Here is a 25,896-nt window from a genome sequence, read left to right on the forward strand (position 1 = left end):
GGACAACTTGGACCACTTTCCATACCTCGGGGGGCCTATTATCAGCAAGGGCAGACATAGACGACGAGGTTCAACATAGTCTACAGTGCGCCAACGCAGCCTTCGGCCACCTGAGGAAGAGAGAGTGTTCGAAGATCAGGCCTTCAAATCTGGCACCAAGCTTATGGTCTACAGGGCTGCACTGATACCTACCCTCCTATATGGCTCAGAATCGTGGATCATATACGGTAGACACCTCAAATTGCTGGAGAAACACCATCAGCGATGCCTCCGCAAGATCCTGCAAATCCCCTGGGAGGACAGACGCACCAACGTCAATGTTCTCGATCAGGCCAACATTCTAAGCATCGAAGCACTGACCACATTCGGCCAGCTCCGTTGGGCAGGCCACACTGTTCACATGTCTGACACAAGACTCCCAAAGCAAGCGCTCTATTCAGAACTCCTACATGGCAAGCGAGCCCCAGGTGGGCAGAGGAAACGTTTCAAGGACACCCTCAAGCCTCCTTGATTAAGTGCAACATCCCCATCGACATCTGGGAGTCCCTGGCCAAAGACCACCCTAAGTGGAGGAAGAGCATCCGAGAGGGTGCTGAGCACCTCGAGTCTCGTCGCCGAGAGCATGCAGAAAACAAGCGCAGGCAGCAGAAGGAGCGTTCAGCGAACCAGACTCCCCACCCACCCTTTCCTCCAACAACTGTCTGTCCCACCTGTCAAAGACTGCAATTGCCATATTGGACTGTTCAGTCACCCGAGAACTCACTTTTGGAGTGGAAGCAAGTCTTCCTCGATTTCAAGGGACTGCCTATGATAATGATTTAGTGCATTTGCATCTAAGGTTTAGGAGCCTGTCAAATTATTGAATACATTAATATGCAACACCAAGTTATTTAGTATTTGCAGTCAAGTCCCTTGACTGGAATAATAAATCTGGGCTCAGTTCACAAAACGTGACAACATTTTCTTCTACAAATTACTCCTAACTGGTTCAGCAAGAAATTCCAGCAGGATAGGTCTGCATCCTACAAATTAATTGATACAGCACAGGATGATGCAAAATGAAATGCTTAATGTATTGGCCAAATCCATATTAAGAGAATCGTTGAAAACATACAACTAAGCTACTAGAATCATAGAATTTTAAAGCACAGAAGGCAGTCATTCAGCCTGTGCCATCTTTCTGAAAGAGCTATCTAATTAGTCTCATTCCCCTGCTCTTTTCCAATACTTTTCGCCCTTTTTCAAATATTTATCCATTTTTAAAAACTATGTATTCTGCTTTCACCACTGTTTCTCGTAGGACATTCCATGTCCTAATAATACTTTGTATTTAAAAATATTCTCCTGACTTCTCCCTTGTTCTTTGGTGATGATTTGTGCCCTCTAGCTACCCAGCCACCTTATCAAAACATTTCATAATTTTGAACACCTATATCAGTATCGTCTTAACCGTCTCTGTTCTAAATGAAAAGAGCCCCAGTTTCTCTAGTCGCTTTTCATAATTAAAGCCTTTCATCCCTGGTATCATCACAGTAAATCTCTCAGTACTCTCTCCATGGTCTGGACAGTCTTCCTGAAGCAGGCTGTGCAACACTAGACACCGTGTCCTAACTGATGACGTATATAGATTTAGTATTACATCTTTGCTTTTCTACTCTATACTCCTATTTATAAAACTTAGGATCTCATATATGTTTTTTAAAGCAAATGTGTTAACTTGTCCTCTCACTTTTCAAGACTTGTGTATCTGAATCCAAGTGTCTCTGCTTTTCTAACCTTTTAGAGTTATCATTTAGTGCATGTCTTCTCCTATTCTTCCTCCCAAAATGGATCATCTCGTATTTCTCTAAATTAAATTTCATCTTGTATCTATTTGCTCAATCTGTCTACCTGGAGTCATGAGTGTTTTTCATAATTATTGAAACTACCTATTTTTGTAAACAAAACAAACAGCAGATGCTGGAAACATTCAGCACTGTTGAGAGATTAGATGAGTTAACATTTCAGATATAAACCCTTCATCTCCCCATTTCTTACTACCTTCAAATGTCAATATTGTGTCTCCATAGCCATGTCCAGATCATTTATACATATTAAGACAAGCAATGATTTGAACACTGGCCTCTGGAGTACACCGTAATTTGCATTCCTGTAATCAAAAAAACATTAACCATTATTCTCTGTTTTCTGCCCATTAACCAGCTCTATCTATGCTGCCACACTCCCTTTAAAGATCATGTGCTTAATTTTAATCAACTAGTTTCTTATGTGACAGCTTATCAAATATCTTTTGAAAATCCACAAACATTTACTAATGGCTTCTCATTCACCAAAGTGTACTAATATTTTGATTACTACTCTTCTAAAACAGCTCCTCTCCTCAAATATCAACTTAGAACTACCATTGATAAAAACAGATTTTCAGTGGTGTTGCAGTGAGCAGTTGGACAAATCTTTGCTGCAGTTCCATACAGTACTTCATCAACTTTTTCTGGTGATATTACTTGGGACAGTTATTAAAAATAATTTAAGCCCCTTGATCTTGCAGCTCACTCCAGGTAGGTTCGACCTCCCGAATCCGGAAACCTCTGGACCGAGGCCATTCCGGATTTCGGGCATTTCCGGGTTTCAGAACGTATTTCTGACGTCCCGAATCCAGAAACATATTTGGCTCAGCAGTGACCTGTAGTTAACAAGAAAAAAACGCCCGGGAAAAACCTGTGTTGCAGCCCTTGGATCAGCGGTAAATATGAAGACCTGTATAAAAGACAAGTTAAAAGTTTTTATTTTTTAATTTTTTGCAGCGATGCGATAGTTAAGAATCTTGTGATTTTTTTATTTTTTGCAATTTATTTTTTGGTGTGTGTGTGTGTGTGTGTGTGTGTGTGTGTGTGTGTGTGTATGCGTGTGTGGGGTGGGGGGGCGGGGGGGGGGGGAAAAGTAGGGCATTATTTACTGTTGTGAAAAAATGTCCGGATTTCAGAACATTTTTACGGATTTTGGAACTCCGGATTTGGGAGGTCGGACCTGTACTAATTTGTACAAAATGAGGTTTTAGTGCAATTTTAATTTAAATCACTGTTAAAAGCAAGCCATTAAATGCATAGGATTTTACAGTGGGCTAAACACTTGACTTCACCAGATCAATGTTATGGGATGAAAGTCTGCACTTTCTGCTGGTTGCGAAGATCTTAAGTGAAGAAAGAGTTTGGGCTATCTCAAGCGAATTTATATTGTGTATGGGGCCCAACAGCACAAAACTGACCTTAATTCGGCACTAAACCGGTAATCTCACAGAGAATGCACATGATGCTACATTTAGGATAATGAAAAAGCACTTCTGAGCTTCCCATCCATATGTTGAGGCAGTGTAGAGGAAACTTAACTATGCATCTAACTGTGCTATACCTGTTTTGGGAATACTTGTAGCTGACACTACTAGTACTGATGTCTCCCACTTCCAGCATAAAATTTATAACAATTTTTAAAATATAAAACAGCCCATCAGCTGGCAGATAACTATTTAAAATGTATGCGAAGAACTACATAGCAGAATACAGATATTTTTGGCAATGGATTGCAGGCCTATTTAATGTGGTAAATACTTCAATACGCAAAACTAAAAGGACGGAAATACAATCAAGTACAAATTCAGAGCCTACATGTGCAAGAAAGAAATAAGTTACATTTATATAGCGCCTTTCATGACCAACAGATGTGCCAAAGCACTTTACAACCAATGAAGTACTTTTTGAAGTGTAGTCACTGTTGTAATGTAGGAAAGGCGGCAGCCAATTTGAGCACAGCAAGTTCCCACAAACAGCAATGTAATACTGACTAGATAATTTGTTTTAGTGATGTTGAGTGAGGGATAAATATTGGCCAGGGCACAGGGGAAAATTCCCACCATCTTCTTCGAAATAGTGCCATAGGATCTTTTACGTCCACCTGAGGGGGCAGAGGGGACCTCGGTTTAACGTCTCATCCAAAAGACACACCTCCAACAGTGCAGCACTTCCTCAGTACTACATTGGAGTCTTAGCCTAGATTTTTGTGCCCAGGTTTCTCGAGTGGGACTTGAACCTACAACCTTCTGACTCAGAGGCAAGAGTGCTACCAAATGAGCCATGGCTGACACCTGCGAGAGATGAATACTTCTGTAAGGCAATTTAAAAGCAAACCAACATGCACTTATATAGCACCTTTAACACAGAAAAAGGTCTCAAGGCACTTCACAAAAGGAGTAATCAGAAAAATACCAATTTAAATATAATCCAATGGTTAATAACTATTCTCGGTCAAAGTAGTAGAAAAAGTGTCCAAGGAACTAGTTTGCAAAAAATTACAACTGTATTTCCCCATAACCCACAAGGAAGAAAAAAGGCACAACCTGTTTACTGAGAATAATGTTATATAGGGTATAGCCGCCTTGTAAAATTTTCATAAATTGGCTCTTAATTAATATTTTTGATAGGATATCTTTAGCCATTCAACATGCATCTCATTATATTCTGCAAGCAAGTGGAACCAAGAAACTTGCAAGCATCATTGGCAGAAGTAAGTTGTGTTGTGGTTACGGTACTGGACTAGAAACCCAGAGGTTGTAAAGTGAAATACCGCCATGCCAAATTGTGAAATAATTTGAAAGAATCTGTTAATTTGATGGCTGGACCAGAAAAACAAATGACTATGAAAGTTGTCAGATTGTCATAAAAATCCAACTGTTCACCAATATCCTTCTGGGAAGGGATCCCACCACACTTACATGCTCTGGCCTACACACAACTTCAGACATCACATGAGGTAGTTAACACAATGCCTCATGAAATGCCCTAGCAAATCACTCAGTTGTAAAAACAATAAGTAAAATATAGGATGGACCTATCCGCAATGATCCAGCCCTTCACTATCACTGGGTAAAAATCTTGGAATTTCTTACTAGCACCATCACCACAAAGACTGCATCAGTTCATAAAGGCAGCAGTCCACCACCACCATTTTCAGGGCAACTAGGGATGGGCAATAAAATGTGGCTTTGCCAGCATCACCCACATCACAAGAACTTTTTTTTTTAATGCAATAAATTATGTGACTAACTTCACTGTGTTCCAATTACTATACATTGCCCCAATGGATCAGTAGGTAAATATACTGAACCTTACAGAACAGTAATGTCCCAAGTATCATTACTGATCTTTGCTGAGTTACCCAATAGCAGCCAGGATAGCAGCGAGGACACAAAGAAGGTCTCACTGTCCCATGCTAAGCAGAGGAGTGAAATAAAATTGAAGACATCAGTCAAGTTTCTGTTAACTATGCACATGTGGCTACCATGCATTAAGCTTCAGCTATATAACATCCACAATCAAACAGCCCAATGACCAACACTGTCCAGAATCATGGATGAAAAATGGCAATTGGGTTTAGGTGCTAAAGAATTGGCTAGTGTCCAAGGATAAGTCATCAACTTCAGGAGATGGAGCAAGGATAAAATATTGCAGTAAAATAAAAAAGTTATAATTTTCGGAGTTTAAGTACATTTATTATTTGCAAATATGCCCTGTCCTATTACAACCAAGACAGTTTTAAATAATGCAATTTAAACTGCCAACATTGACAATGTACTCACCATCTTCGTGGTTTTACAGGAAGAATTATTCAAAAATTTAAATGCAGGCTCTCCCGATGGAGCACAAGTTCCGAGATACAGAAAAATGCTCTTGCATATTCCTACCCACAGGCAGCCTAACCCCCTTTTCCAGGCAGTACCATTCAATGACAGACATAAATTCAAATACAATGGTGCTACTATAATAATAAGCTGTTAACTAAATGTACAGGTAAGAATGAATTATGTAAAGCTTTTAATTCATCAGCTTGGAAATGATACATTTACCTGCTTGTTGACATTTTACATGTATAATTACTGTACTGCCAAGCTGACAGGGCTCCATTTGATGAGATTGCATAAACACAGAGGATACTGTATAGGCAAGGTACGTTGAAACAAGTAATTCCATTAATAGACTGAAGTAGGCTGTGGCGTTTGAGAATTATCAAACATACTCTACATTTTGTTTCCCAATAATCTATTATAAAATCCAATGGCACCAGTTACATAAAGCCACTCATTTTTTGATCATTCATTAAGTCATGCTACCCTTAAACACATCTACACGGTGCTTTTCCCCCCCAATATTGTTAAAGGAGCCACAAAGAAAATTATAAAAGGGTTAAAATTGATGTTTTTCCCATAAATGTCACCAAGATTACATAATTGCTCAGGTTACTCAAAAGGTTTCTAAGATATTTACTGAAAAGTCTTGATCTCCAATTTTAAACCTGACAGAACACACGCTACTGACTATACACCAACACAACCAAATTCTGCAAAAATATTACCAACAACCCTGCACCCAGGCTTGGGAAATAAACATTAAAATAACATGTAGAATACAGAAGTGAACTGTAAAAATACAGTAATTCCATCAAGTGATCCAAATGTTATGATGCACTTTAACAAAGCTTCAGCCTATTATGATCATATAAAACCCGAAATAGAAATAGTTTTAATGCACTTCCACTGCACACACAACTCCCCATCGCATTCTATTTCACACTTGTTCATATGTTCAAGTTTTAAAAACGTTTGTTTGTTCCCTCTGAGGAACCAAGAGGAAAGTAGGGCATGTGGCATCAATTTCAAAAAAATATATGCCATCATGATTGGAATCAACATATTTTAAACAAATCTGTGTATTCATGCAGTGTTGTCACTATAATATTAAATTGTAATGGCAAATTTGAAATTTTCATTCTTGAATCATTTGAACTGTGAAAAATTATGATCATAGATTTGGTCCTTGCAAATTAGGTTCTGTCTGGAGAAAGCATTTTGAGCCACGTAACACTAGGACAGGTTTAACCAAGCTCTTGATTTTATGGCTATAAATGTCACATATAAAGTTTAAATTTAGGATCCTATTAATTCACATACATCAAAAATTGCCAATACCAACAGATCTTGGTATCCTGATTTTGGGTTTATCCACCAGTGAAGCAACACCTTTAAAAACAGCCCTTTCCAAACCTTCCAGGCCACAAAATTCAAATAGAACAAGCTAGCAGAGAAATAAGAACAAAAAGCATGAAGTTGCCTGAGCTTAAAAAGGCCGAAAGCCAGGATTCAGAAATTACAGGTTGGACACCCTACATACAGCTCAGGAGTTGGTGTTTACAGGTGTCATCATAGGCAGTCCCTCGTATCAAGGATGACTTGCTTCCACGCCAAAAAGGGATGAGTTCACAGGTGTTTCAATGAAGGACCTAATATTCCAGGTCCTGAACTACATGTTGAAAGGTGGAAGATGCCCGTGTGTGTTTTTTTAAAAAAAACATGTGGTGGTCGTTGCACACCAGGCCAGCAATGCAAAAACTGTTGCAGACAGAATAGCAAACAACAGGCACCTTCCGGACAGCCATGCGGTCCAACACTGCTTCACATTTGCTGTCAGAGGCATTGTGCCTTCATGAACTGGAAAAAAGATATCTTTTGAGGAGAGTCTCGATGGCACTGAAGGGATTAGTGCCTCACCATTTAGATTACAACCGCTGAAATTGTTGTTCGCTGCTGCACCAATACAAATGCAGTATCAGGCCCAACATCAGAACAGCACCTCAACTGCACCAGTGTGACTGTTTTGATTCCCTACATCAGGCATCTCAGGTCCTGAATGAAACTACCGGTTTATCAAAACGGTGATCTCACAGAGGCAACATTTGGACACTATACTGGCCTCTATGTCCCTGAGCTAAAATGGGGAATGGTCAAGAGATCCTACTCCTCACCTCTATCCAAGGGCCCCAGATAGAAAATGTGAGTGTGGACATCGGGCGAAGGTGGAACTTGGACTTGGCTGCGATGCCCCTCCATGATAGAATATCATCATTCACTGTCAAGACTCATACAAATAAATATTTACACTGATGTGACACTTTATTACAATATATTTCAAAGACCATCACACAATGAATTACGTTCAGTGACTAATGTAGGCAAATGCAACTGCCATGTTTCACCAGCAAAATCCAATAAGTAGCAAGATGAATGAATGACCAGTTAGTTAAGGAAGGAATGTTGGCCAGGACACTGTACAAACGTTGTTTTTCTGAATGGTGCCAAACAGTCTTCTAACATCTTTTGTTAAACATCCCATCTGAAGGATCTCTCCAACTACAAAGATCTGCCTCAGTGCTGCACTCGAATGTCAACCTAGGTTACATGTTCATACCCTGGTGAGAATTGAACTCTCAAACTTCTAAACCAGAGGCAAGAATACAAACACACAATAGAAGTGGCTACTTGGGCAAAATATCAGAGAAACAAAGACTTGGATTTATATAGCACCTTTCACAGTCACTGAATATCTCAAAGGGTTTTACAGCCAAAGTACTTTTGGAGCGTAGTCACTGTTGTAATGTAAGAAACGCGGCAGCCAATTTGTGCACAAGCTAGTTCCCACAAACAGCAATATGATAATGACCAGTTAATCTGTTTGTTATGTTGATTGAGTAATAAATATTGGCCAGGACACCAGGGATAACTCCCCTGATCCTTCTTCGAAATAGTGCCGATCTTTTACATCCACTTATGTCCACTCATCTGAACACATAACACACATCCACTTATCTGAACACTGCCATCAGGAAGAGGGGAGGAAATTAAAACCAAGGAAGAGCGATAGAGTACTGTTATGAAGCTTACAAACAACTGCACCATTATAAAATTGCATAACAACATTTGTACAGATGTTTGCAATCCTATAAGACGACCAGGCACATTTAGTTCTGGTAACACATGAAAAACTGACTTCAAGAAATGGGATAAAATGGACATGTTGTCAAATGAAGGTTGATAACGAAGGATTTTACAGTTTCCTTCACCAAAACTCAAGTTGAGAACATCCAGTTCAACAAAATAGAGGTGCAATGTTATCAAAATAGCAACAATAAAGCCTACATCAGCACTAGCAGCAATTGAGGTATTTTTCATTACAGAATCGGATCTTGAACGGTACTCAAATTGGGTACTAAATATAGGTCGAATGAAAGAGAAAACGGAATAAAAATGTAATAAGCTACATAAAATCAATAATCAAGGCAGTAAATGTTTGTCTCGAAGATTTTCTATTATTGACCTCACGGTGTTTGGGGGACTCAGTTTTTCCCGCAGTGCAACAGCCAATGACACTGTTACCGACCCGGGTCTAGCCAGGGAGGGAGGGAAAACACGCCGACTGCCCAAACCCACCATCCTCGGTACAGTACAAGTCCCGGCATGTGAGATACTGTTGTCAGCAGAGCCCGAGGCTGCGGCCTATCTCTCGGTGTTTCTGTGTTTCCTACGCGGCGCTGAAAGACATCCGATTAAAGAAAAACACCAATTAAACCCGTCTCAACCGCAAAATTTTTTTAAAAAATCATAGGCCCGCCGCAGCCCGCCCCTGGGCTGCTCACACCCGGGACGTGGCGTAAAAATAAAACTCACCTGGATTCGGGATATCGATTTCCGTGTGGTACCGGTACCGGTCCCTCGGAATCGGAGTTAGGATTCACAGGAGGGACCGGGACTCGCTGGGCCGTGCCTGGGCTTCACACCCGGAGGGCGCTTTCTCGCTTCACTCACAGTCACACACCAACACACACAGCGCTGATGCTGCTAATGTTACCACTGCCGATCCCGCCGCCTCCGCCACCACCACTGTTCCTCCTGTATTCGGGGCCACCAGACCGCCAGTATCCCAGGGTGCTGCGCGCTGAGGCTGCCGAGGCCACGGCCGCTCCTCCGGTACTCGGGGCCACCAGACAGCCAGTATCCCAGGGTGCTGCGCGCTGAAGCTGCCGAGGCCACGGCCACTGCCGCGAGACGCCAATGCCGCCGCAAGGTTGGAATGCGGGAGTGCCATAGCTGCGCAGTCCCGCCCGCCCAAGTGAAGCGACCTTCCGAGCGACTTCAGTCCGACGCCTCGCCCAGCCCAGTTCCCTCCTCTCCACGCGGTTGTCGTGAAACTAAAGGCATTATAATGGCCGAGGGATGTAAATTAGGGCTCTTCCAATAAACTGGACCGAGGAGCTGGCTGCGTGATTTTAAAATGGGACCGACATATGACAAGTTGCTTCTCTCTCCATTGAGCATACATCCAAAGATATTGGACTAAATCCCAAACAGAAAATGCTGGAAACACTCATCAAGTCAGTCAGCATCTGTGAAGAGAAAATTACATTTGAATATCAGGGGAGGGAAAAACCTGCACACACACATCGAAAAGAGAAAGTGGATTGATTTGTAAACTGATTTAAAAGAAAACAGACATAATTAAATAGCTGGCGATATTAATATGATAGGAAGGAAATAATAGGAAGTAACATAATTAAATAAAACACCGCCAACACCTCGGGTACAGACTGCTCCAACTCCTACGTGAATTTTTTTTCCTCCCCATCGCTTAATTTTTATTTTTAAATGCTATTCGTATAATTTTTTTCGAGTTCTGTTTTAAGTATTACACCTGAAAAGTTAACCTGTCTTCCCTCCACAGACGTTGATCTGTTGTGTGTTCCCTGCATGTTCTGTATTTGTTTCTGAGAAGGTATGTCATCTTGAAAAGGTACCATGCAAAATACCTTCACCTTATTAAAACAACGGAAAATGCGGGAAATACCCAGCAGGTCAGGCAACATATGTGGAAAGAGAAACAGTTAAACTTTCAGGTCGATGACCTTTCGTTAGAACCATATGTGGATCTGGACATCACAAATTACTATATATATATTTTATTTAAAGTTCAGTAAAGATACAAAAGCGCGTGTTTCTGCAGCAATAAAGTCTACTATATTATGATACTTGTCACATGGCACTCTCATGCATCCTTAAAACAACATTATCAGAGGATTAGGAGCACATTACCGGCCTGCCTTCTTGGTTAGAAAATTGTGCGCACACAGCATGAAAAACCGAGAAGTGGGGAAAAAAATGAGGAGGGGACATACTAAAGGAAAGCACACTCTCCCGTCATATATTTTGTCAGAAACTTTCATGATGTGAAAAACCATGAAATATTTGGATAGCATCCCATAATTGTAAAATCTGCCATATGAATATGGTTAATTCATTTTATGACCGTTAATTTAAAAACAAATGTTCTGGGATGTAGGCAATGCTGGCAAGTCTGCATTTATTGCCCATCCTAGTAGCCATGAGAAGATTGTGGTGGTCCTCTCCCTTGAATCACTGCAGTCCTAATGCTGATGGTGCTCCCACAATGGCATTATGTAAGGAATTCCAGAATATTGGCCCAGCAACGACGAAGGGACGCCAATATATGTCCAAGTCAGAATGGTGTGTGACTTGGAGGGGAACTTAGAGGTGATGGTATTCCTCTTCAACGGTAGATGTCGCAGGAAGGAAGTTGCTGCAATGCATCCCGTAGATCATAAATACTATTGCCACAGTGTGTTGATGGTGGACAGGGTGTATATTGAATTCAATGGCGAGGGCACTGATTAAGTGGCCTGCTCTGTCCTGGATGGTGTTAAGCTCCTCAAGTGTTGTTGCAGCTGTACCCATTCAGGGCAGTGGTACTGGTAAGTATCCCATTACTCTCTTGACTTGAGCCTTGTAAATGAAGGAGAGGCTTTGAGGAGTCAGGAGGTGAGCCAAGCACTTGCAGCCATGGTGTTGATGCATTGTGTATGCTTATGTCATGGAGATTTTGTGTCAAGTAATTTCCTACACCAGTAAATCTATAAATATTTATTGTGGAAATTATCAATGATTTTGTTTGAGAATAAATTAATGATACACTCACTGGAGGATTAAGTAAATGATACCATTTGTTTCTAGTTCGCAGTTTTACAATCATTACAAAGCCAACCTAGTAAGGTCATGGCTCCTTACGTACTCCATACGTGGGAATGCAAGACGTTACCTGACTACACCACCCCGGGTGGACATGGAAAACAAAGGATACTGAAGCCTATATACTGACTACACTGTAAGCAGGAACTTTTTCACAAAAATTAGCATCATTCGGAATATTTTCTGGGTCCCGATATCAAGAAAGAGACAATTAAAACAGAAAGACTACTTCATTCATCTAATAGTTATTCATAAGAACATAAGAAATAGGAGCAGTAGTAGGCCATTTGGCCCCTCGAGCCTGCTCCGCCATTCAATAAGATCATGGCTGATCTGATCTTGGCCTCAACGCCACTTCCCTGCCCAGTCCCCATAACCCTTGACTCCCTTATCATTCAAAAATCTGTCTCTCTCCACCTTAAATATATTCAATGACCCAGCCTTCACAGTTCTCTGGGGTAGAGAATTCCAAAGGATCACAACCCTCTGAGAGAAGAAATTCCTCCTCATTTCCGTTTTAAATGGGTGACCCCTTATTCTGAAACTATGCCCCCTAGTTCTAGATTTTCCCCCACGAGGGGAAACATCCTTTCTGCATCTACCCTGTCAAGCCCCTTCAGAATCTTGTATGTTTCAATAAGATCTGCTCATTCTTCTAAACTCCAATGAGTATAGGCCCAACTTGCTCAACATTTCTTCATAAGATAACCCCTTCATCTCAGGAATCAACCTCGTGAACCTTCTCTGAACTGCCTCCAATGCAAGTATATCCCTCCTTAAATAAGGAGACCAAAACTGTATGCAGTTCTCCAGGTATGGTCTCACCAATGCCCTATACAGTTGTAGCAGGACTTCCCTACTTTTATATTCCATCCCCCTTGCAATAAAGGCCAACATTGCATATGCCTTCCTAATTACTTGCTGTACCTGCATGCTAACTTTGTATTTCATGTACAAGGATACCCAGATCCCTCTGTACCTTAGTATTTTGTAATCACTCCCATTTAAATAATAGTTTGCTTTTTTATTTTTCCTACCAAAGTGGATAACATTACATTTTCCCACATTATACTCCATCTGCCAAATTTTTGCCCACTCACTTAGTCTATATCCATTTGCAGATTCTTTGCATCCTCACAATTTGCTTTCTCACCTATCATCAGCAAATTTGGCTACATTATACTCGATCCCTTCATCCAAGGCATTAATATAGATTGTAAATAGTTGAGGGTCCAGCACTGATCCCTGTGGCACCCCACTAGTTACAGTTTGCCAACCCGAAAATGACCCATTTATCCTGACTCTTTGTTTTCTGTTAGCCAATTTTCTATCCATGCTAATATATTACCCCCAACCCCGTGAGCTCTTATCTTGTGCAGTAACCTTTTATGTGGCAACTTATCAAATGCCTTCTGGAAATCCAAATACACGACATCTGCTGGTTCCCCTTTATCCACCTTGCTCGTTACATGCTCAAAGAACTCCAGCAAATTTGTCAAACATGATTTCCCATTGTCGAGGGTATTAATCCACTATATTTTCAGATTTTGCAAATTTGTCAAGTTTCTCTCACAAGAGTTACCACAGCCATCTCTCTATTCTAATATATCCTGTCAAGTACAGGTAATTGTAATTAAAATAATAACAACTTGCATTTATATAGCACCTTTAACGGTGTAAAACATTGCAAGGCGCTTCATAGGAGTGTTATCTAACAAACTTTTGACACCAAGCCACATAAGGAGATATTAGGAAAAAGGAATAGTTTTTAAGGAGCATCCTAAAGGAGGAAAGAGAGGTAGAGAGGCGGAGAGGTTTAGGGAGGGAATTCCAGACTTTAGGGCCTTGCCAGCTGAAGGCATGGCTCCAATGGTGGAGCGATGAAAATTGGGGATGTGCATTAGGCCAGAACTGAAGGAGTGCAGAGATCTCGGGAGGTTGTGTCGGAGGAGGTTATAGAAATAGGGAGGGGTAAGGCCATGGATATATTTGAAAGTGGATGCAAATTTTAAAATCAAGGCGTTGTCAGACTGGAGCCAATGTAGGTCAGAGGTGATGGCCGAATGGGACTTGGTGCGAATTAGGATACGGGCAGCAGAGTTTTGGATGAGCTCAAGTTTACAAAGGGTGCAAGATGGGAGGCCGCCCAGGAAAGCATTGGAATAGTCGAGTCTAAAGGTAACAAAAGCATGGATGTGGGTTTCAGCAGCAGATACACTGAGGCAGGGGCAGAGGTGGGCGATGTTACGGAGGTGGAAATAGGTGGTCTTTACATTTTAAAATAAAAAAGCACACACTTCCAATTTGACAATGTTAAGAGGTAAAATGTAATTTGCATTGTATTTCCACCAAGATTATCATTAACCCTATATAAGGGGAAAGTTTTGCCCAGATGAAATAAACATATCTCTATTACACCAGCAGCTGTTACTTTGTCATGCTTAGTACACAATGATCCATCAAAAAGTAGCCAGTTCTCATTCTAGTAATGACATGATGGGTGCCCAATATTTTCGTTCATTCTAATGAACCATTTCTAAAGGTGGAAGTCATTTTTGTATATTGATTTAGAAAGTGATTTATACATTAGGTTTGATTTATCTAACCCTATCTTAAAATGATGGAGCTTTTTTTTAACTTCCTTCCCACTTTTTCTCTCCTCTTCTAAAGCTAGTGATTGATCCTTGAATATGGTTCTGAAATGACTGTTTGCTTTTGCTAGTGTTCTAGATATGTTTCTGCAAATGTGAGTCCATCTTGTAACGAGATAATGTATAGTGCCCTCTAGCTAGGAGGTATCGCTATAATGTATAGCGCCCTCCAGCCAGGAGGTATAGGGAGCTGTATTGAGAGAGAGGGTCTGTGAAGGAACGCCATCTTAAGCTCCACATGGCTGTGAGATCTCCCAAATAAACAGAGTTAAATTGAACTAAGAGTGTTCAAGAGACTATAAAAAAACATGGTGTCAGAAGTGGAGACTTCCGATCTTTCTTTGAACGCATCTACGACCGAAATATTGGAACTGTAAGACTTTTTCGAGCTGATCAAAATCGGCGTTAAGCAGTGCAGTGCAGAGCATGCTTCGTACACATCGCGCGTGGATCCGTGAAGGGTGATAGATAGTCATAAGCTTGTAAAATAATCTAGAGGCATTAGTAAAGTAAGCTTAAAGTGGCATAAGTTATTAAGAACATAAGAATTAGGAACAGGAGCAGGCCATCTAGCCCCTCGAGCCTGCTCCACCATCCAACAAGATCATGGCTGATCTGGTCGTGGACTCAGCTCCACTTACCTGCCCTCTCCCCGTAACCCTTAATTCCCTTATTGCTTAAAAATCTATCTATCTTTGACTTGAAAACATTCAATGAGCCAGCCTCAACTGCTTCCTTGGGCAGAGAATTCCACAGATTCACAACCCTCTGGGAGAAGAAATTTTTTCTCAACTCGGTTTTAAATTGGCTCCTCCGTATTTTGAGGCTGTGCCCCCTAGTTCTAGTCTCCCCTACCAATGGAACCAACCTCTCTGCCTCTATCTTATCTATCCCTTTCATGATTTTAAATGTTTCTATAAGATCACCCCTCATCCTTCTGAACTCCAAGGAGTAAAGACCCAGTCTACTCAATCTATCATCATAAGTTAACCCCCTCATTTCTGGAATCAGCCTAGTGAATCGTCTCTGTACCCCTTCCAAAGCGAGTATATCCTTCCTTAAGTAAGGTGACCAAAACTGCACGCAGTACTCCAGGTGCGGCCTTACCAATACCTTATACAGTTGCAGCAACACCTCCCTGCTTTTGTACTCCATCCCTTTCGCAATGAAGGCCAACATTCCATTTGCCTTCCTGATTACCTGCTGCACCTGGAAACTAACCTTTTGGGATTCATGCACAAGGACCGCCAGCAGCTCGACCTCAATTATGACATGCAGCTCCTGTTTGTGAACTTGGGGGGTGCCAGGACCGCCCTCCGGGAGCTGCCTGTCTTTTACAGGGAACTCATCAGGGTCTGGAACAAAGTCTCCACCAAGCGCAGCTCTCCGCCGGCTGGAGTGGCGGCCGTCCTGCAGGAGCCGCTGCTCGGGAATCCGTACCTCCACGGCCGAGGCTTTATGTGGCGGTCGGAAGAGAGGGCTGTGGCTGGTGAGGTGACCAGGGTCAGGGACCTGCTCGATGGCGGAGGAGCGGGCTGGATGGCGCCAGACACGCTGGCGCGGCGCCTAAATTCTGCCAACGTCCGCCACGCGGCCGATGCCATCGAGTCGCTAAAAACAGCTCTGGGCCCTGACTCCGTTAGGTGCATCGAGGAGGCTCAAGCACGTGGGGAGATCCCGTCCGAACTGACCCCCGTCCGGACGGAATTCCTCATCGGCGCCAAACCCCGGAACCTCCCTCGGGGGCCGGCGCCTCACAACTTGAGCCGCCTCCGGGAAATCCCCTCCGTGCCTTTCAGTTCCGCGCGGAGGGGTTTCCTGTACGGGCTGCTCCTGCACACCCTCAACTTTGCCATCCTCGCCGGCCGTCCGGACACGCCATGGCGTACCATCTTGCCGTCCGGAGGAGGCGGGGGTCCCCGATGGAGGGCACTCTACGCAGGGGTCCTCCCACTATTCATCGGGGACTTGGCCTGGAGGGTGGTGCACGGAGCAGTGCCGTGCAACAAATTTTTAAGCCGGTTCACGGACTCCCAGGCCGCCTGCAATTTCTGCGGTCTGGAGGAGTCCGTGTTCCATGTTTTTATTGAATGCACGAGGTTGCAGCCCCTGTTCCACTATTTGAAGGGGCTGCTCCTGAAATTCTGGCTGCACTTCAGTCCCACTCTCCTGATCTTTGGGCACCCTGTGCGGAGGGGAGCGGGTAGGTCCGAAGGCCTCCTCGTAGGACTGCTCCTGGGCACGGCCAAGGGTGCCATCAGCCGGTCCAGGCAGCGGGCGGTCGAGGGGGTCGTTCAACCTGACTGCCTGCCTCTCTTCCGCTCTTACATCTGGTCCAGGGTGTCCTTGGAGATGGAGCACGCGGTGTCCACCGGTACGCTCGCGGCCTTCCGCGAGAGGTGGGCACCGGAGGGACTGGAGTGCATCATCACGCCCGGCAACCAAATTTTAATTTGATTTTACATTTTAAAGTTTAATTTGTTTTAATTGCCGGTGCTTTTAGTGTCCCCTTCCCTTTTATAGGGGGCACCGGAGAAATTGTGATTTTAGTGCCCAAAAAAAAAAACAAACAAAAAAAAAACACAAAAAAAAAAACCAAAAAAAAGGAAAAAAGGGCCTTGTAAATGTCTGGTGTGTCACCCAGGTCGGGTGGCACAGTTTAATGTTTATGTTTTGCAGGTAGACTCTAAAAGAGTTTCATGCACAAGGATTCCTTGATAACTCAAAAGAGTTTCATGCACAAGGACCCCCAGGTCCCTCTGCACCACAGCATGTTGTAATTTCTCCCCATTCAAATAATATTCCCTTTTACTGTTTTTTTTCCCAAGGTGGATGACCTCACACTTTCCGACATTGTATTCCATCTGCCAAACCCTAGCCCATTCGCTTAACCTATCCAAATCTCCTTGTAGCCTCTCTGAATCCTCTACACAACCCGCTTTCCCACGAATCTTAGTGTCATCTGCAAATTTTGTTGCACTACACTCTGTCCCCTCCTCTAGGTCATCTATGTATATTGAAAACAGTTGTGGTCCCAGCACTGATCCCTGTGGCACACCACTAACCACTGACTTCCAACCGGAAAAGAACCCATTTATCCCGACTCTCTGCTTTCTGTTCGCCAGTCAATTCTCTATCCATGCTAATACATTTCCTCTGACTCCGCGTACCTTTATCTTCTGCAGTAACCTTTTGTGTGGCACCTTATCGAATGCCTTTTGGAAATCTAAATACACCACATCCATCGGTACACCTCTATCCACCATGCTCGTTATATCCTCAAAGAATTCCAGTAAGTTAGTTAAACATGATTTCCCTTTCATGAATCCATGCTGCGTCTGCTTGATTGCACTATTCCTATCCAGATGTCCCGCTATTTCTTCCTTAATGATAGTTTCAAGCATTTTCCCCACTACAGATGTTAAACTAACTGGCCTATAGTTACCTGCCTTTTGCCTGCCCCCTTTTTTAAACAGGCGTTACATTAGCTGCTCTCCAATCCGCTGGTACCTCCCCAAAGTCCAGAGAATTTTGGTAGATTATAACAAATGCATCTGCTATAACTTCCGCCATCTCTTTTAATATCCTGGGATGCATTTCATCAGGACCTGGGGACTTGTCTACCTTTAGTCCCATTAGTCTGTCCAGCACTACCTCCCTAGTGATAGTGATCATCTCAAGGTCCTCCCTTCCCACATTCCTATGACCAGCAATTTTTGGCATGGTTTTTGTGTCTTCCACTGTGAAGACGGAAGCAAAATAATTGTTTAAGGTCTCAGCCATTTCCACATTTCCCATTATTATTAAATCCCCCTTTTCATCTTCTAAGGGACCAACATTTACTTTAGTCATTCTTTTCCGTTTTATATATCTGTAAAAGCTTTTACTATCTGTTTTTATGTTTTGCGCAAGTTTACCTTCGTAATCTATCTTCCCTTTCTTTATTGCTTTTTTAGTCATTCTTTGCTGTTGCTTAAAATCTTCCCAATCCTCTAGTTTCCCACTAACCGTGGCCACCTTATACGCATTGGTCTTTGATTTGACACTTTCCTTTATTTCCTTGGTTATCCACGGCTGGTTATCTCTTCTCCTGCTGCCCTTCTTTTTCACTGGAATATATTTTTGTTGCGCATTATGAAAGAGCTCCTTAAAAGTCCTTCACTGTTCCTCAATTGTGCCACCGTTTAGTCCTTGTTTCCAGTCTACTTTAGCCAACTCTGCCCTCATCCCACTGTAGTCCCCTTTGTTTAAGCATAGTACTCTCGTTTCTGACACAACTTCCTCATCCTCAATCTGTATTACAAATTCAACCATATTGTGATCACTCATTCCGAGAGGATCTTTTACAAGGAGATCGTTTATTTTTCCTGTCTCGTTACACAGGATCAGAGTAGAGCCTCAATTGAAAAAGTATTTCTACAAATACCTGGCCAAGATATTTTACTATTAGACTTGTTCTAGTCCTATGGGTATTTGAATTGTATACATGTATGTGATAAACTGTAGCGAGCTATCATTACCACTGCGGTGCCAACTCCCGTGCACATTCCTCTCCCACCTCCATTGCAGGTGACTGGCGATTTGAAAGCCAACTGGAAAAAATTCAAAAAGCTGTGGGACAGCTATGAAATTATCATGAATATTGTGGAAAAGCCAGATAGAGTTAGGGTCACAACGTTTATCACTGCCATTGGTAGCAATGCCACTCGATATCCACAATAATCTTCCCTACAAATCAGTGGAAGAAAAGCAGGAGATTGAGATTATTTTGAAGCTCTGGGAAGAACACTGTAAAGGTAAAACCAACATCATCAATGAATGGTACTAGTTTAACAACTGTACAAGCGGACGAGCGGTTTGACAGATATCTTGTGAAAGTGAGAAAGTTAGCATTGTCGTGTAATTTCAACAACTTGAGGAATGATTTCATCAGAGACCGCATAGTCTGCGGAATATCTGATAACACTCTGCGTAAGAGGCTGTTGCAAGAATCAAGCCTAACACTCGATAAATGTGTGATGCTCTATAAAGCTACAGAGGCCACAGTTGCACAAATGAAATCCATGAAGCTCACTAAAACAGACTCTGAAGATGTCAAAGCAGTCAGTCAGAAACCTCGACTCACAAAGAAAGAATTCACCGACAAAGAGTTCACGAACAATTGCCGATATTGTGGCAAAAGACATGAGCTGTCAAAAACTAAATGCCCAGCATATGGGAAGACCTACACAAAGTGCGGCAAACTAAATCACTTTTCTCTAAACTGCAGAGTGGATCGAGGCAGAAGTCTACACATAACCCTAAATATAAGGGTAATTCAAAATTTCATACACTATATGAAGAGAGTTATGATTCAGATTTTGAAGTCATGACTGTAAAGATACTTGGTAAAGTTGATCACACAATAAAGGACAAAGCTGACAGAAAGTATCCTAACAAGATTATGGCTAACTTCTCCATTAAAGGTCAAATGGTAAAAATGCAAATAGATTGTGGGACCACATGCAATGTGCTACCTCTTAGATACTTACCTAAAGGCTTAAAGGTAAAAGAATCTAAGACAACACTGTCATTATATGACAACCATGCAACCATCCCAGTGGTAGGAACTTGTAATGTGCCTCTTGAAAATACAAAAAGAGTAAGCAAAAGTACTTTGTGCCCTTTGTGATCATTGATTGGCTCATGCACTGCTCAACAGCACTTCCTATACTGCAGGAAGGAGAAACAGTGAGACTCAAACAAACGCGAGAAAGCAAAGAGTGGCAAAAAGCTCAGGTTCAGAAACAAGTCGGCATTCGATCATATCAGGTCATTACAGAAGATAGCCATGAGTATCGCAGAAATATGAAAAATCTGAGAAAGAGCGCTGAGACATTCATCGAAACTCCAGAGATCTCAGTGACACCCACAGACGATCCGCTGACTACACAGCCAACTAACATGCGAAACAGCACTTCAACGACAACATATGAAAACAGGTATATGTTGCCTGATATTTTCCCTCAGAACACTGATTTGGGACTAAAGCGATCAGTGCACAGTACACCACTGAAACAACCAGTTTGAGACGAAGCAACAGAATCTGCACAATACCAAAATACCTGAAACACTATGTACAGAAATAAGAAATGGACACTGGACACTTGGATAAAGAATTAATAAGACAAGAGTTTTGTTGTTGTTTGTTAAACTTGTAATTGTTTAATACATGTATTCATAAAAAGTTAACTACTCGTTTATATTGAAGCTAACTTTAATTCTTTTTGTTTCTTATGAAAGGAAAGGTGTAACGAGATAATGTTTAGCGCCCTCTAGCTAGGAGGTATTGATATAATGTATAGCGCCCTCTAGCTAGGAGGTATTGATATAATGTATAGCGCCCTCTAGCTAGGACATATAGGGAGCTGTATTGAGAGGGTCTGTGAAGGAATGTCATCTTAAGCTCCACATGGCTGTCTGAGATCTCCCAAATAAATAGAGTTAAGTTGAATTAAGTGTTCAAGAGACTATAAAAAAACTCATCTGGCATTCAAAATAAAAATATTTATATGTTTTTCCCAGAGGGCTGCAGTTTTATGTCATGCTTTAAAATCTTGGGTGAGCAAAGGTTTATATAAACCTGACAAAATGGGCCTTTAGGGCAACAGAACTTTCTGAAGCCAGAAAGATTTTACCTGGTACAGAATGTAAGCAGGGAATTGCACTTGCCCATTCACGTAGTCATAGGGACCATAAAGAAAGACTTGGATTTATATAGCGCCTTTCACTTCTGGATGTTTAAAAGTGCTTTACAACCAATGAAGTACTTTTTGAAGTGTAGTGACTATTGTAATGTAGGAAACGGCAATGTGACAATGACCAGATAATCTGTTTTTGTTATGTTCATTGAGAGATAAATATTGGTCAGGACACAGGGGATAAGTCCTCCGCTCTTCTTCAAAATTGTGCCATGGGATCTTTTACGTCCAGTTGAGAGAGCAGTCGGGACCTTGGTTTAACATCTCATCCGAACGACAGCACTCTGACAAAGCAGCACTCACTCAGTACTGCACTGCAGTGTCAGCCAAGATTTTAGTGCTCAAGTCTCTGGAGTAGGTCTACAAACCCAAAACCTTCTGACTCAGGCGAGGGTGCTACCCACTGAGCCACAGTTGACACTTGGGAAATTTGTGCTGGCAGTTTGTTATCATGAGACAGGTATGAAGCAAACACAACCTGCACTGTTTAGGGTATGCACGTCTGTTTAGGGGAGCGGGAAATCGGGCACCACTGGTGCCACTTGAAGGTAACCTGCACCTATTAAAGGGGTGATGCACTATGTGTGCCTGATTCTCAGATACAGCATTAGAGTCCCTTGTGCATGCAGTCAACAGGAGGAGGGAGACCCTTTTCCCACTGGAGGCAGAAAGCCCTCGAGGCAACACATACTGACAATGGAAAGAGGTGGCTCCTGAGGTCAATGTCAGGAGCTTAGCTCCCAGGGCATGGCTACAATGCCAAAATAAGTTTAATGACCTCACCAGAGGTGTCAAGCTCACTGCTCACAACAACTGTTCCCTCTAAGCTGCGTGGCCATGTGCAAGTCCCTACACTCCTACGCACTTTAAATTAAATGCCGCACAAAGAACTGGACCGCCGGCAGATGGTTGTGGTTGTTGGAGGCCAATCATCTCAGCTCCAGGACATCACTGCAGGAGGTCCTCAAGGCTGTGTCCTAGGCCCGACCATCTTCAGCTGCTTCATCAATGACCTTCCCTCCATCATAAGGTCAGAAGTGGTGAGATTCGGTGATAATTGCACAGTGTTTGGTTCCATTTGCAACTCCTCAGATAATGAAGCAGTCTGTGCCCACATGCAGCAAGACCTGGATGGCATTCAGGCCTGGGCTGATAAGTGGCAAGTAACATTCACGCCACACAAGTGCCAGGTGTAATGTATTTGCTTCATGGGTTCTTTGCTTAAGAATTCATAGTAACACATTGTTATTAAGAACTAGTTGGTTTATTAACAAAGGTTTAACAATCACACTACACATTACCAGTTCATCCACTCCAGGCAATGGTATCTCCAACAATAGAGCATCTAATCACTACCCCTTAACATTCACCGGCATTATCATTGTCGTATTCCTCACTAACAACATCCTGGGGGTCATCATTGACCAGAACATTAACTGAACCAGCCACATAAATCCTGTGGCTACAAGAGCAGGTCAGAGGCTGGGTATTCTGAGGCGAGTGACTTACCTCCAGACTCTCCAAAGCCTTTCCACCATCTACAAGGCACAAGTCAGGAGTGTGATGGAATACTCTTCACTTGCATAGAGTGTATGAAAAAGAGAGCATGAAAGAATTTTGGCAAGTAAAATCAAGGAAAACGCAAAGATGTTTTATAACTACATTAGGAGCAAGAGGATAACTAAAGATAGAGTAGGGCCTATTAGAGACCTTAAAGGTAATCTCTGGGTGGAGGCGGAAGAAGTGTGTATGGTTCATTATGAAGACTTTGCGTCTGCTTTCACAAAAGAAGGTTCACTAGGTTAATTCCGGAGATGAGGGGGTTGACTTATGAAGATAGGTTGAGTAGGTTGGCCTATACTCATTGGAGTTCAGAAGAATGAGAGGTGATCTTATTGAAACATATAAGATAATGAGTGGGCTTGACAAGGTGGATGCAGAGAGGATATTTCCAGTTATAGGGGAAACTAAAACTAGGGGACATGGTCTCAGAATAAGGGGCCGCCCATTTAAAACTGAAATGAGGAGGAATTTCTTCTCTCAGAGGGTTGTAAATCTATGGAATCTCTGCCCCAGAGAGTTGTGGAGGCTGGGTCATTGTATATATTTAAGGTGGAGTTAGACAGATTTTTAAGCGATAAGGGAATAAAGGGTTATGGGGAGTATGGTGTATGTAGGCACCTTTAGTAATGACTCCATGAGATGGCATGATACTTATAAACTGTGTAGACCTGTAGTCCTTTATTTGCAGCTCCTGAGTGACGACAACAAGCTGTGAGTTCCCTTTTATACTGGGTTACCTGCCGTGTACAGGCAACCCCTAGGTCTCCAGCAGCAGCACCCTCTGGTGTACCGGCAAGGTGTGTACATTATAAGGGTACATTCAATGTGGCATAACAGTGTTACAGACATCACACAGTAAACAGGCATGCATACACAACAATACTCCCCCCTGAGCATTTTTCATATCCTCATTGTCATGACCAGGGGAGGTGATCAGTGGTGGGCTATGGGAGGATGTGGTGAGGGTTGTGTGGTTGCCAGGTGTGACCCTTGTGTTGGGGAAGTCCAGAACCAGGGGGTCACAGTCTAAGGATCAGGGGTAAGCCATTTAGGACCGAGATGAGGAGAAACTTCTTCACCCAGAGAGTGGTGAACCTGTGGAATTCTCTACCATAGAAAGTTGTTGAGGCCAATTCACTAAATATATTCAAAAAGGAGTTAGATGTAGTCCTTACTACTAGGGGGATCAGGGGGATTGCCAAAAAGCAGGAATGGGGTACTGAAGTTGCATGTTCAGCCATGAACTCATTGAATGACGGTGCAGGCTCGAAGGGCCGAATGGCCTACTCCTGCACCTATTTTTTATGTTTCTATGCTTGAGGCTGGCCTCGCACGTTTCCCCTCCCTCACACACAAACCAAGTGGGTGTCACTGTTGTGGGATCCCTCGGGGAGGTAGCCACGGCAGCAGTGGGTGGTGTGCATACACTGATGTGGGTAGTTGTGGGGTGGTGGGCAGGGCCCCAAGACTGCGTGGGCTCCTTGTCCACCAATTGGGATGAAGGTCAAGTCATCCCAGGGTTTGCCAGGGAAGCTGGAGAGTATTGGCCTCATGCTCCTGGTGTTGGCCCTGGTGGCCAGGGGCTGTAGGGCTGGTCTGGTGCAGGTTGCCATTGGTGGTGGCTGGGCTGCCCATTGACCACTGTCCCTGTAGTGGGTCTGCTCCCACTGCCTGTGTGTGTGTCCTGCAAGGGGCATCACATTCGTTCCAAAGGTCCAGGCTACATGGTCAGGTAGCCTGCTAGACCTGGGGGTCTCCCACAGGGGGATTCCATTGGCATCAGCATGGTCCCTGTAGGACCCAATGTCCTTTGGCAGTGTCCTACCGGTATACATGACACCTTGGCTCTGATCACACATAGTCGAGCCTGCATTATACATTCTAGCATTTGCATCACTTTTGGGTGTCCTGGTTTCAACAGACATGGTTACGTTAGGCATTTCACAATCTCTATCATTACTGTTAAGCATAATAAACTTGTTCTTAACCTTACTGACACCTGCATTCATATCAGTAGTCACATTAGTTAAACCAGCATCACAATTCATTGTTACATTGCATACATTTTCATACTTGCACCCTTTAATCGCATCTTTAGCTTTAAAGTCCGTGTACTCAAATAGTTGAAACTTCCTCTTTAAATTTCTTTGGTTACCGGTCTCCTTTAACGGAGCTTTTAAATCCGATTGGCCGCTTAGTGTCATGTGATGCTCCTCCATGCTCACTAGTAGCATGGCGGCGGCCATTTCCTGGTTTTCCTGCAGGAGGGCTGTGGTGGTCTTTTCTTCCACAGGGCCACTTCGCCTGATGTGGACCCGGTTCATCCAATTCCTGGCCAGCAGCGTGGGACCGTCGCCGGCTACAATCCACAGGGGGAGTTTGTTCAACACGCCACCTTGGGAGACCTGGACGTCTACACTGCCAACGATTTGGATTTTACCTTTGATATAGGTGAGCAGCTTTGCCTGGACAGGAGACAGTTTTAGTTGAGTGGCAGGATTCATTCAAATTTTTTCAAAGGTCATTTGGCTCATCACAGACTGGCTCGCCCCTGTATCGATCTCCATGGAGACTGGGACCCCATCGGTGTCCACTTCCATCATCCACGGAGAACTTCCGGTGGAGCAGGTAAAGATTCCATACTCTTCTTCCAGGGTTTGAACAGCTTCATCTTCATCTGTGTCGGAGCCCCGGTAATCAGCCAACTCATCAGAGACACAGTGAGTACAGCCTTTTCTGCACATTCTCTGAAGGTGCCCTTTCTCTTTGCAGCCTTTGCATGCATAGTCTTTGTAGCGGCACTGGTGGGCCCTGTGGTTTCCTCCACAGTGCCAGCACGGGGCCATCTGCTTTGCGCCATGTGGCGGACTCAGGGTTGCGGGACTCGGGGCAGCATTTCTGCCTTTAGAAATACCCATGCGGTGCACTGCGCTCGCCGGTTTAGAGTCCTGGGTCAGTATTCGCCTGGAGTCATTGGCCGAAACCATGTAGACCTGGCTCACTTGAATTGCTTTCTGCAGGGTAA

At 43.1% G+C, this 25,896-nt stretch overlaps 1 protein-coding gene across 2 annotated transcripts in view; it reads right to left on the reverse strand.

Annotated features, from left to right (window-relative positions):
- fbxo34 (F-box protein 34) overlaps window positions 1-9,835 on the reverse strand; it is a 63,412-nt gene extending 53,577 nt beyond the window's left edge. Inside the window, exons 1-2 of one of the 2 annotated variants that reach the window (XM_070879169.1) lie at window positions 9,548-9,835; window positions 9,311-9,411 (exon numbers count right to left, since the gene is read on the reverse strand). The gene's annotated coding sequence lies outside the window, so the exon portion shown is untranslated. The remainder of the gene's footprint in view (window positions 1-9,310; window positions 9,412-9,547) is intronic. The other variant, XM_070879168.1, reaches the window with a different exon arrangement.
- Window positions 9,836-25,896: the final 16,061 nt, after the last annotated feature.

This window comes from Pristiophorus japonicus, chromosome 4 (genome assembly GCF_044704955.1).
Source record: "Pristiophorus japonicus isolate sPriJap1 chromosome 4, sPriJap1.hap1, whole genome shotgun sequence".
NCBI lineage: Eukaryota > Metazoa > Chordata > Chondrichthyes > Pristiophoridae > Pristiophorus > Pristiophorus japonicus.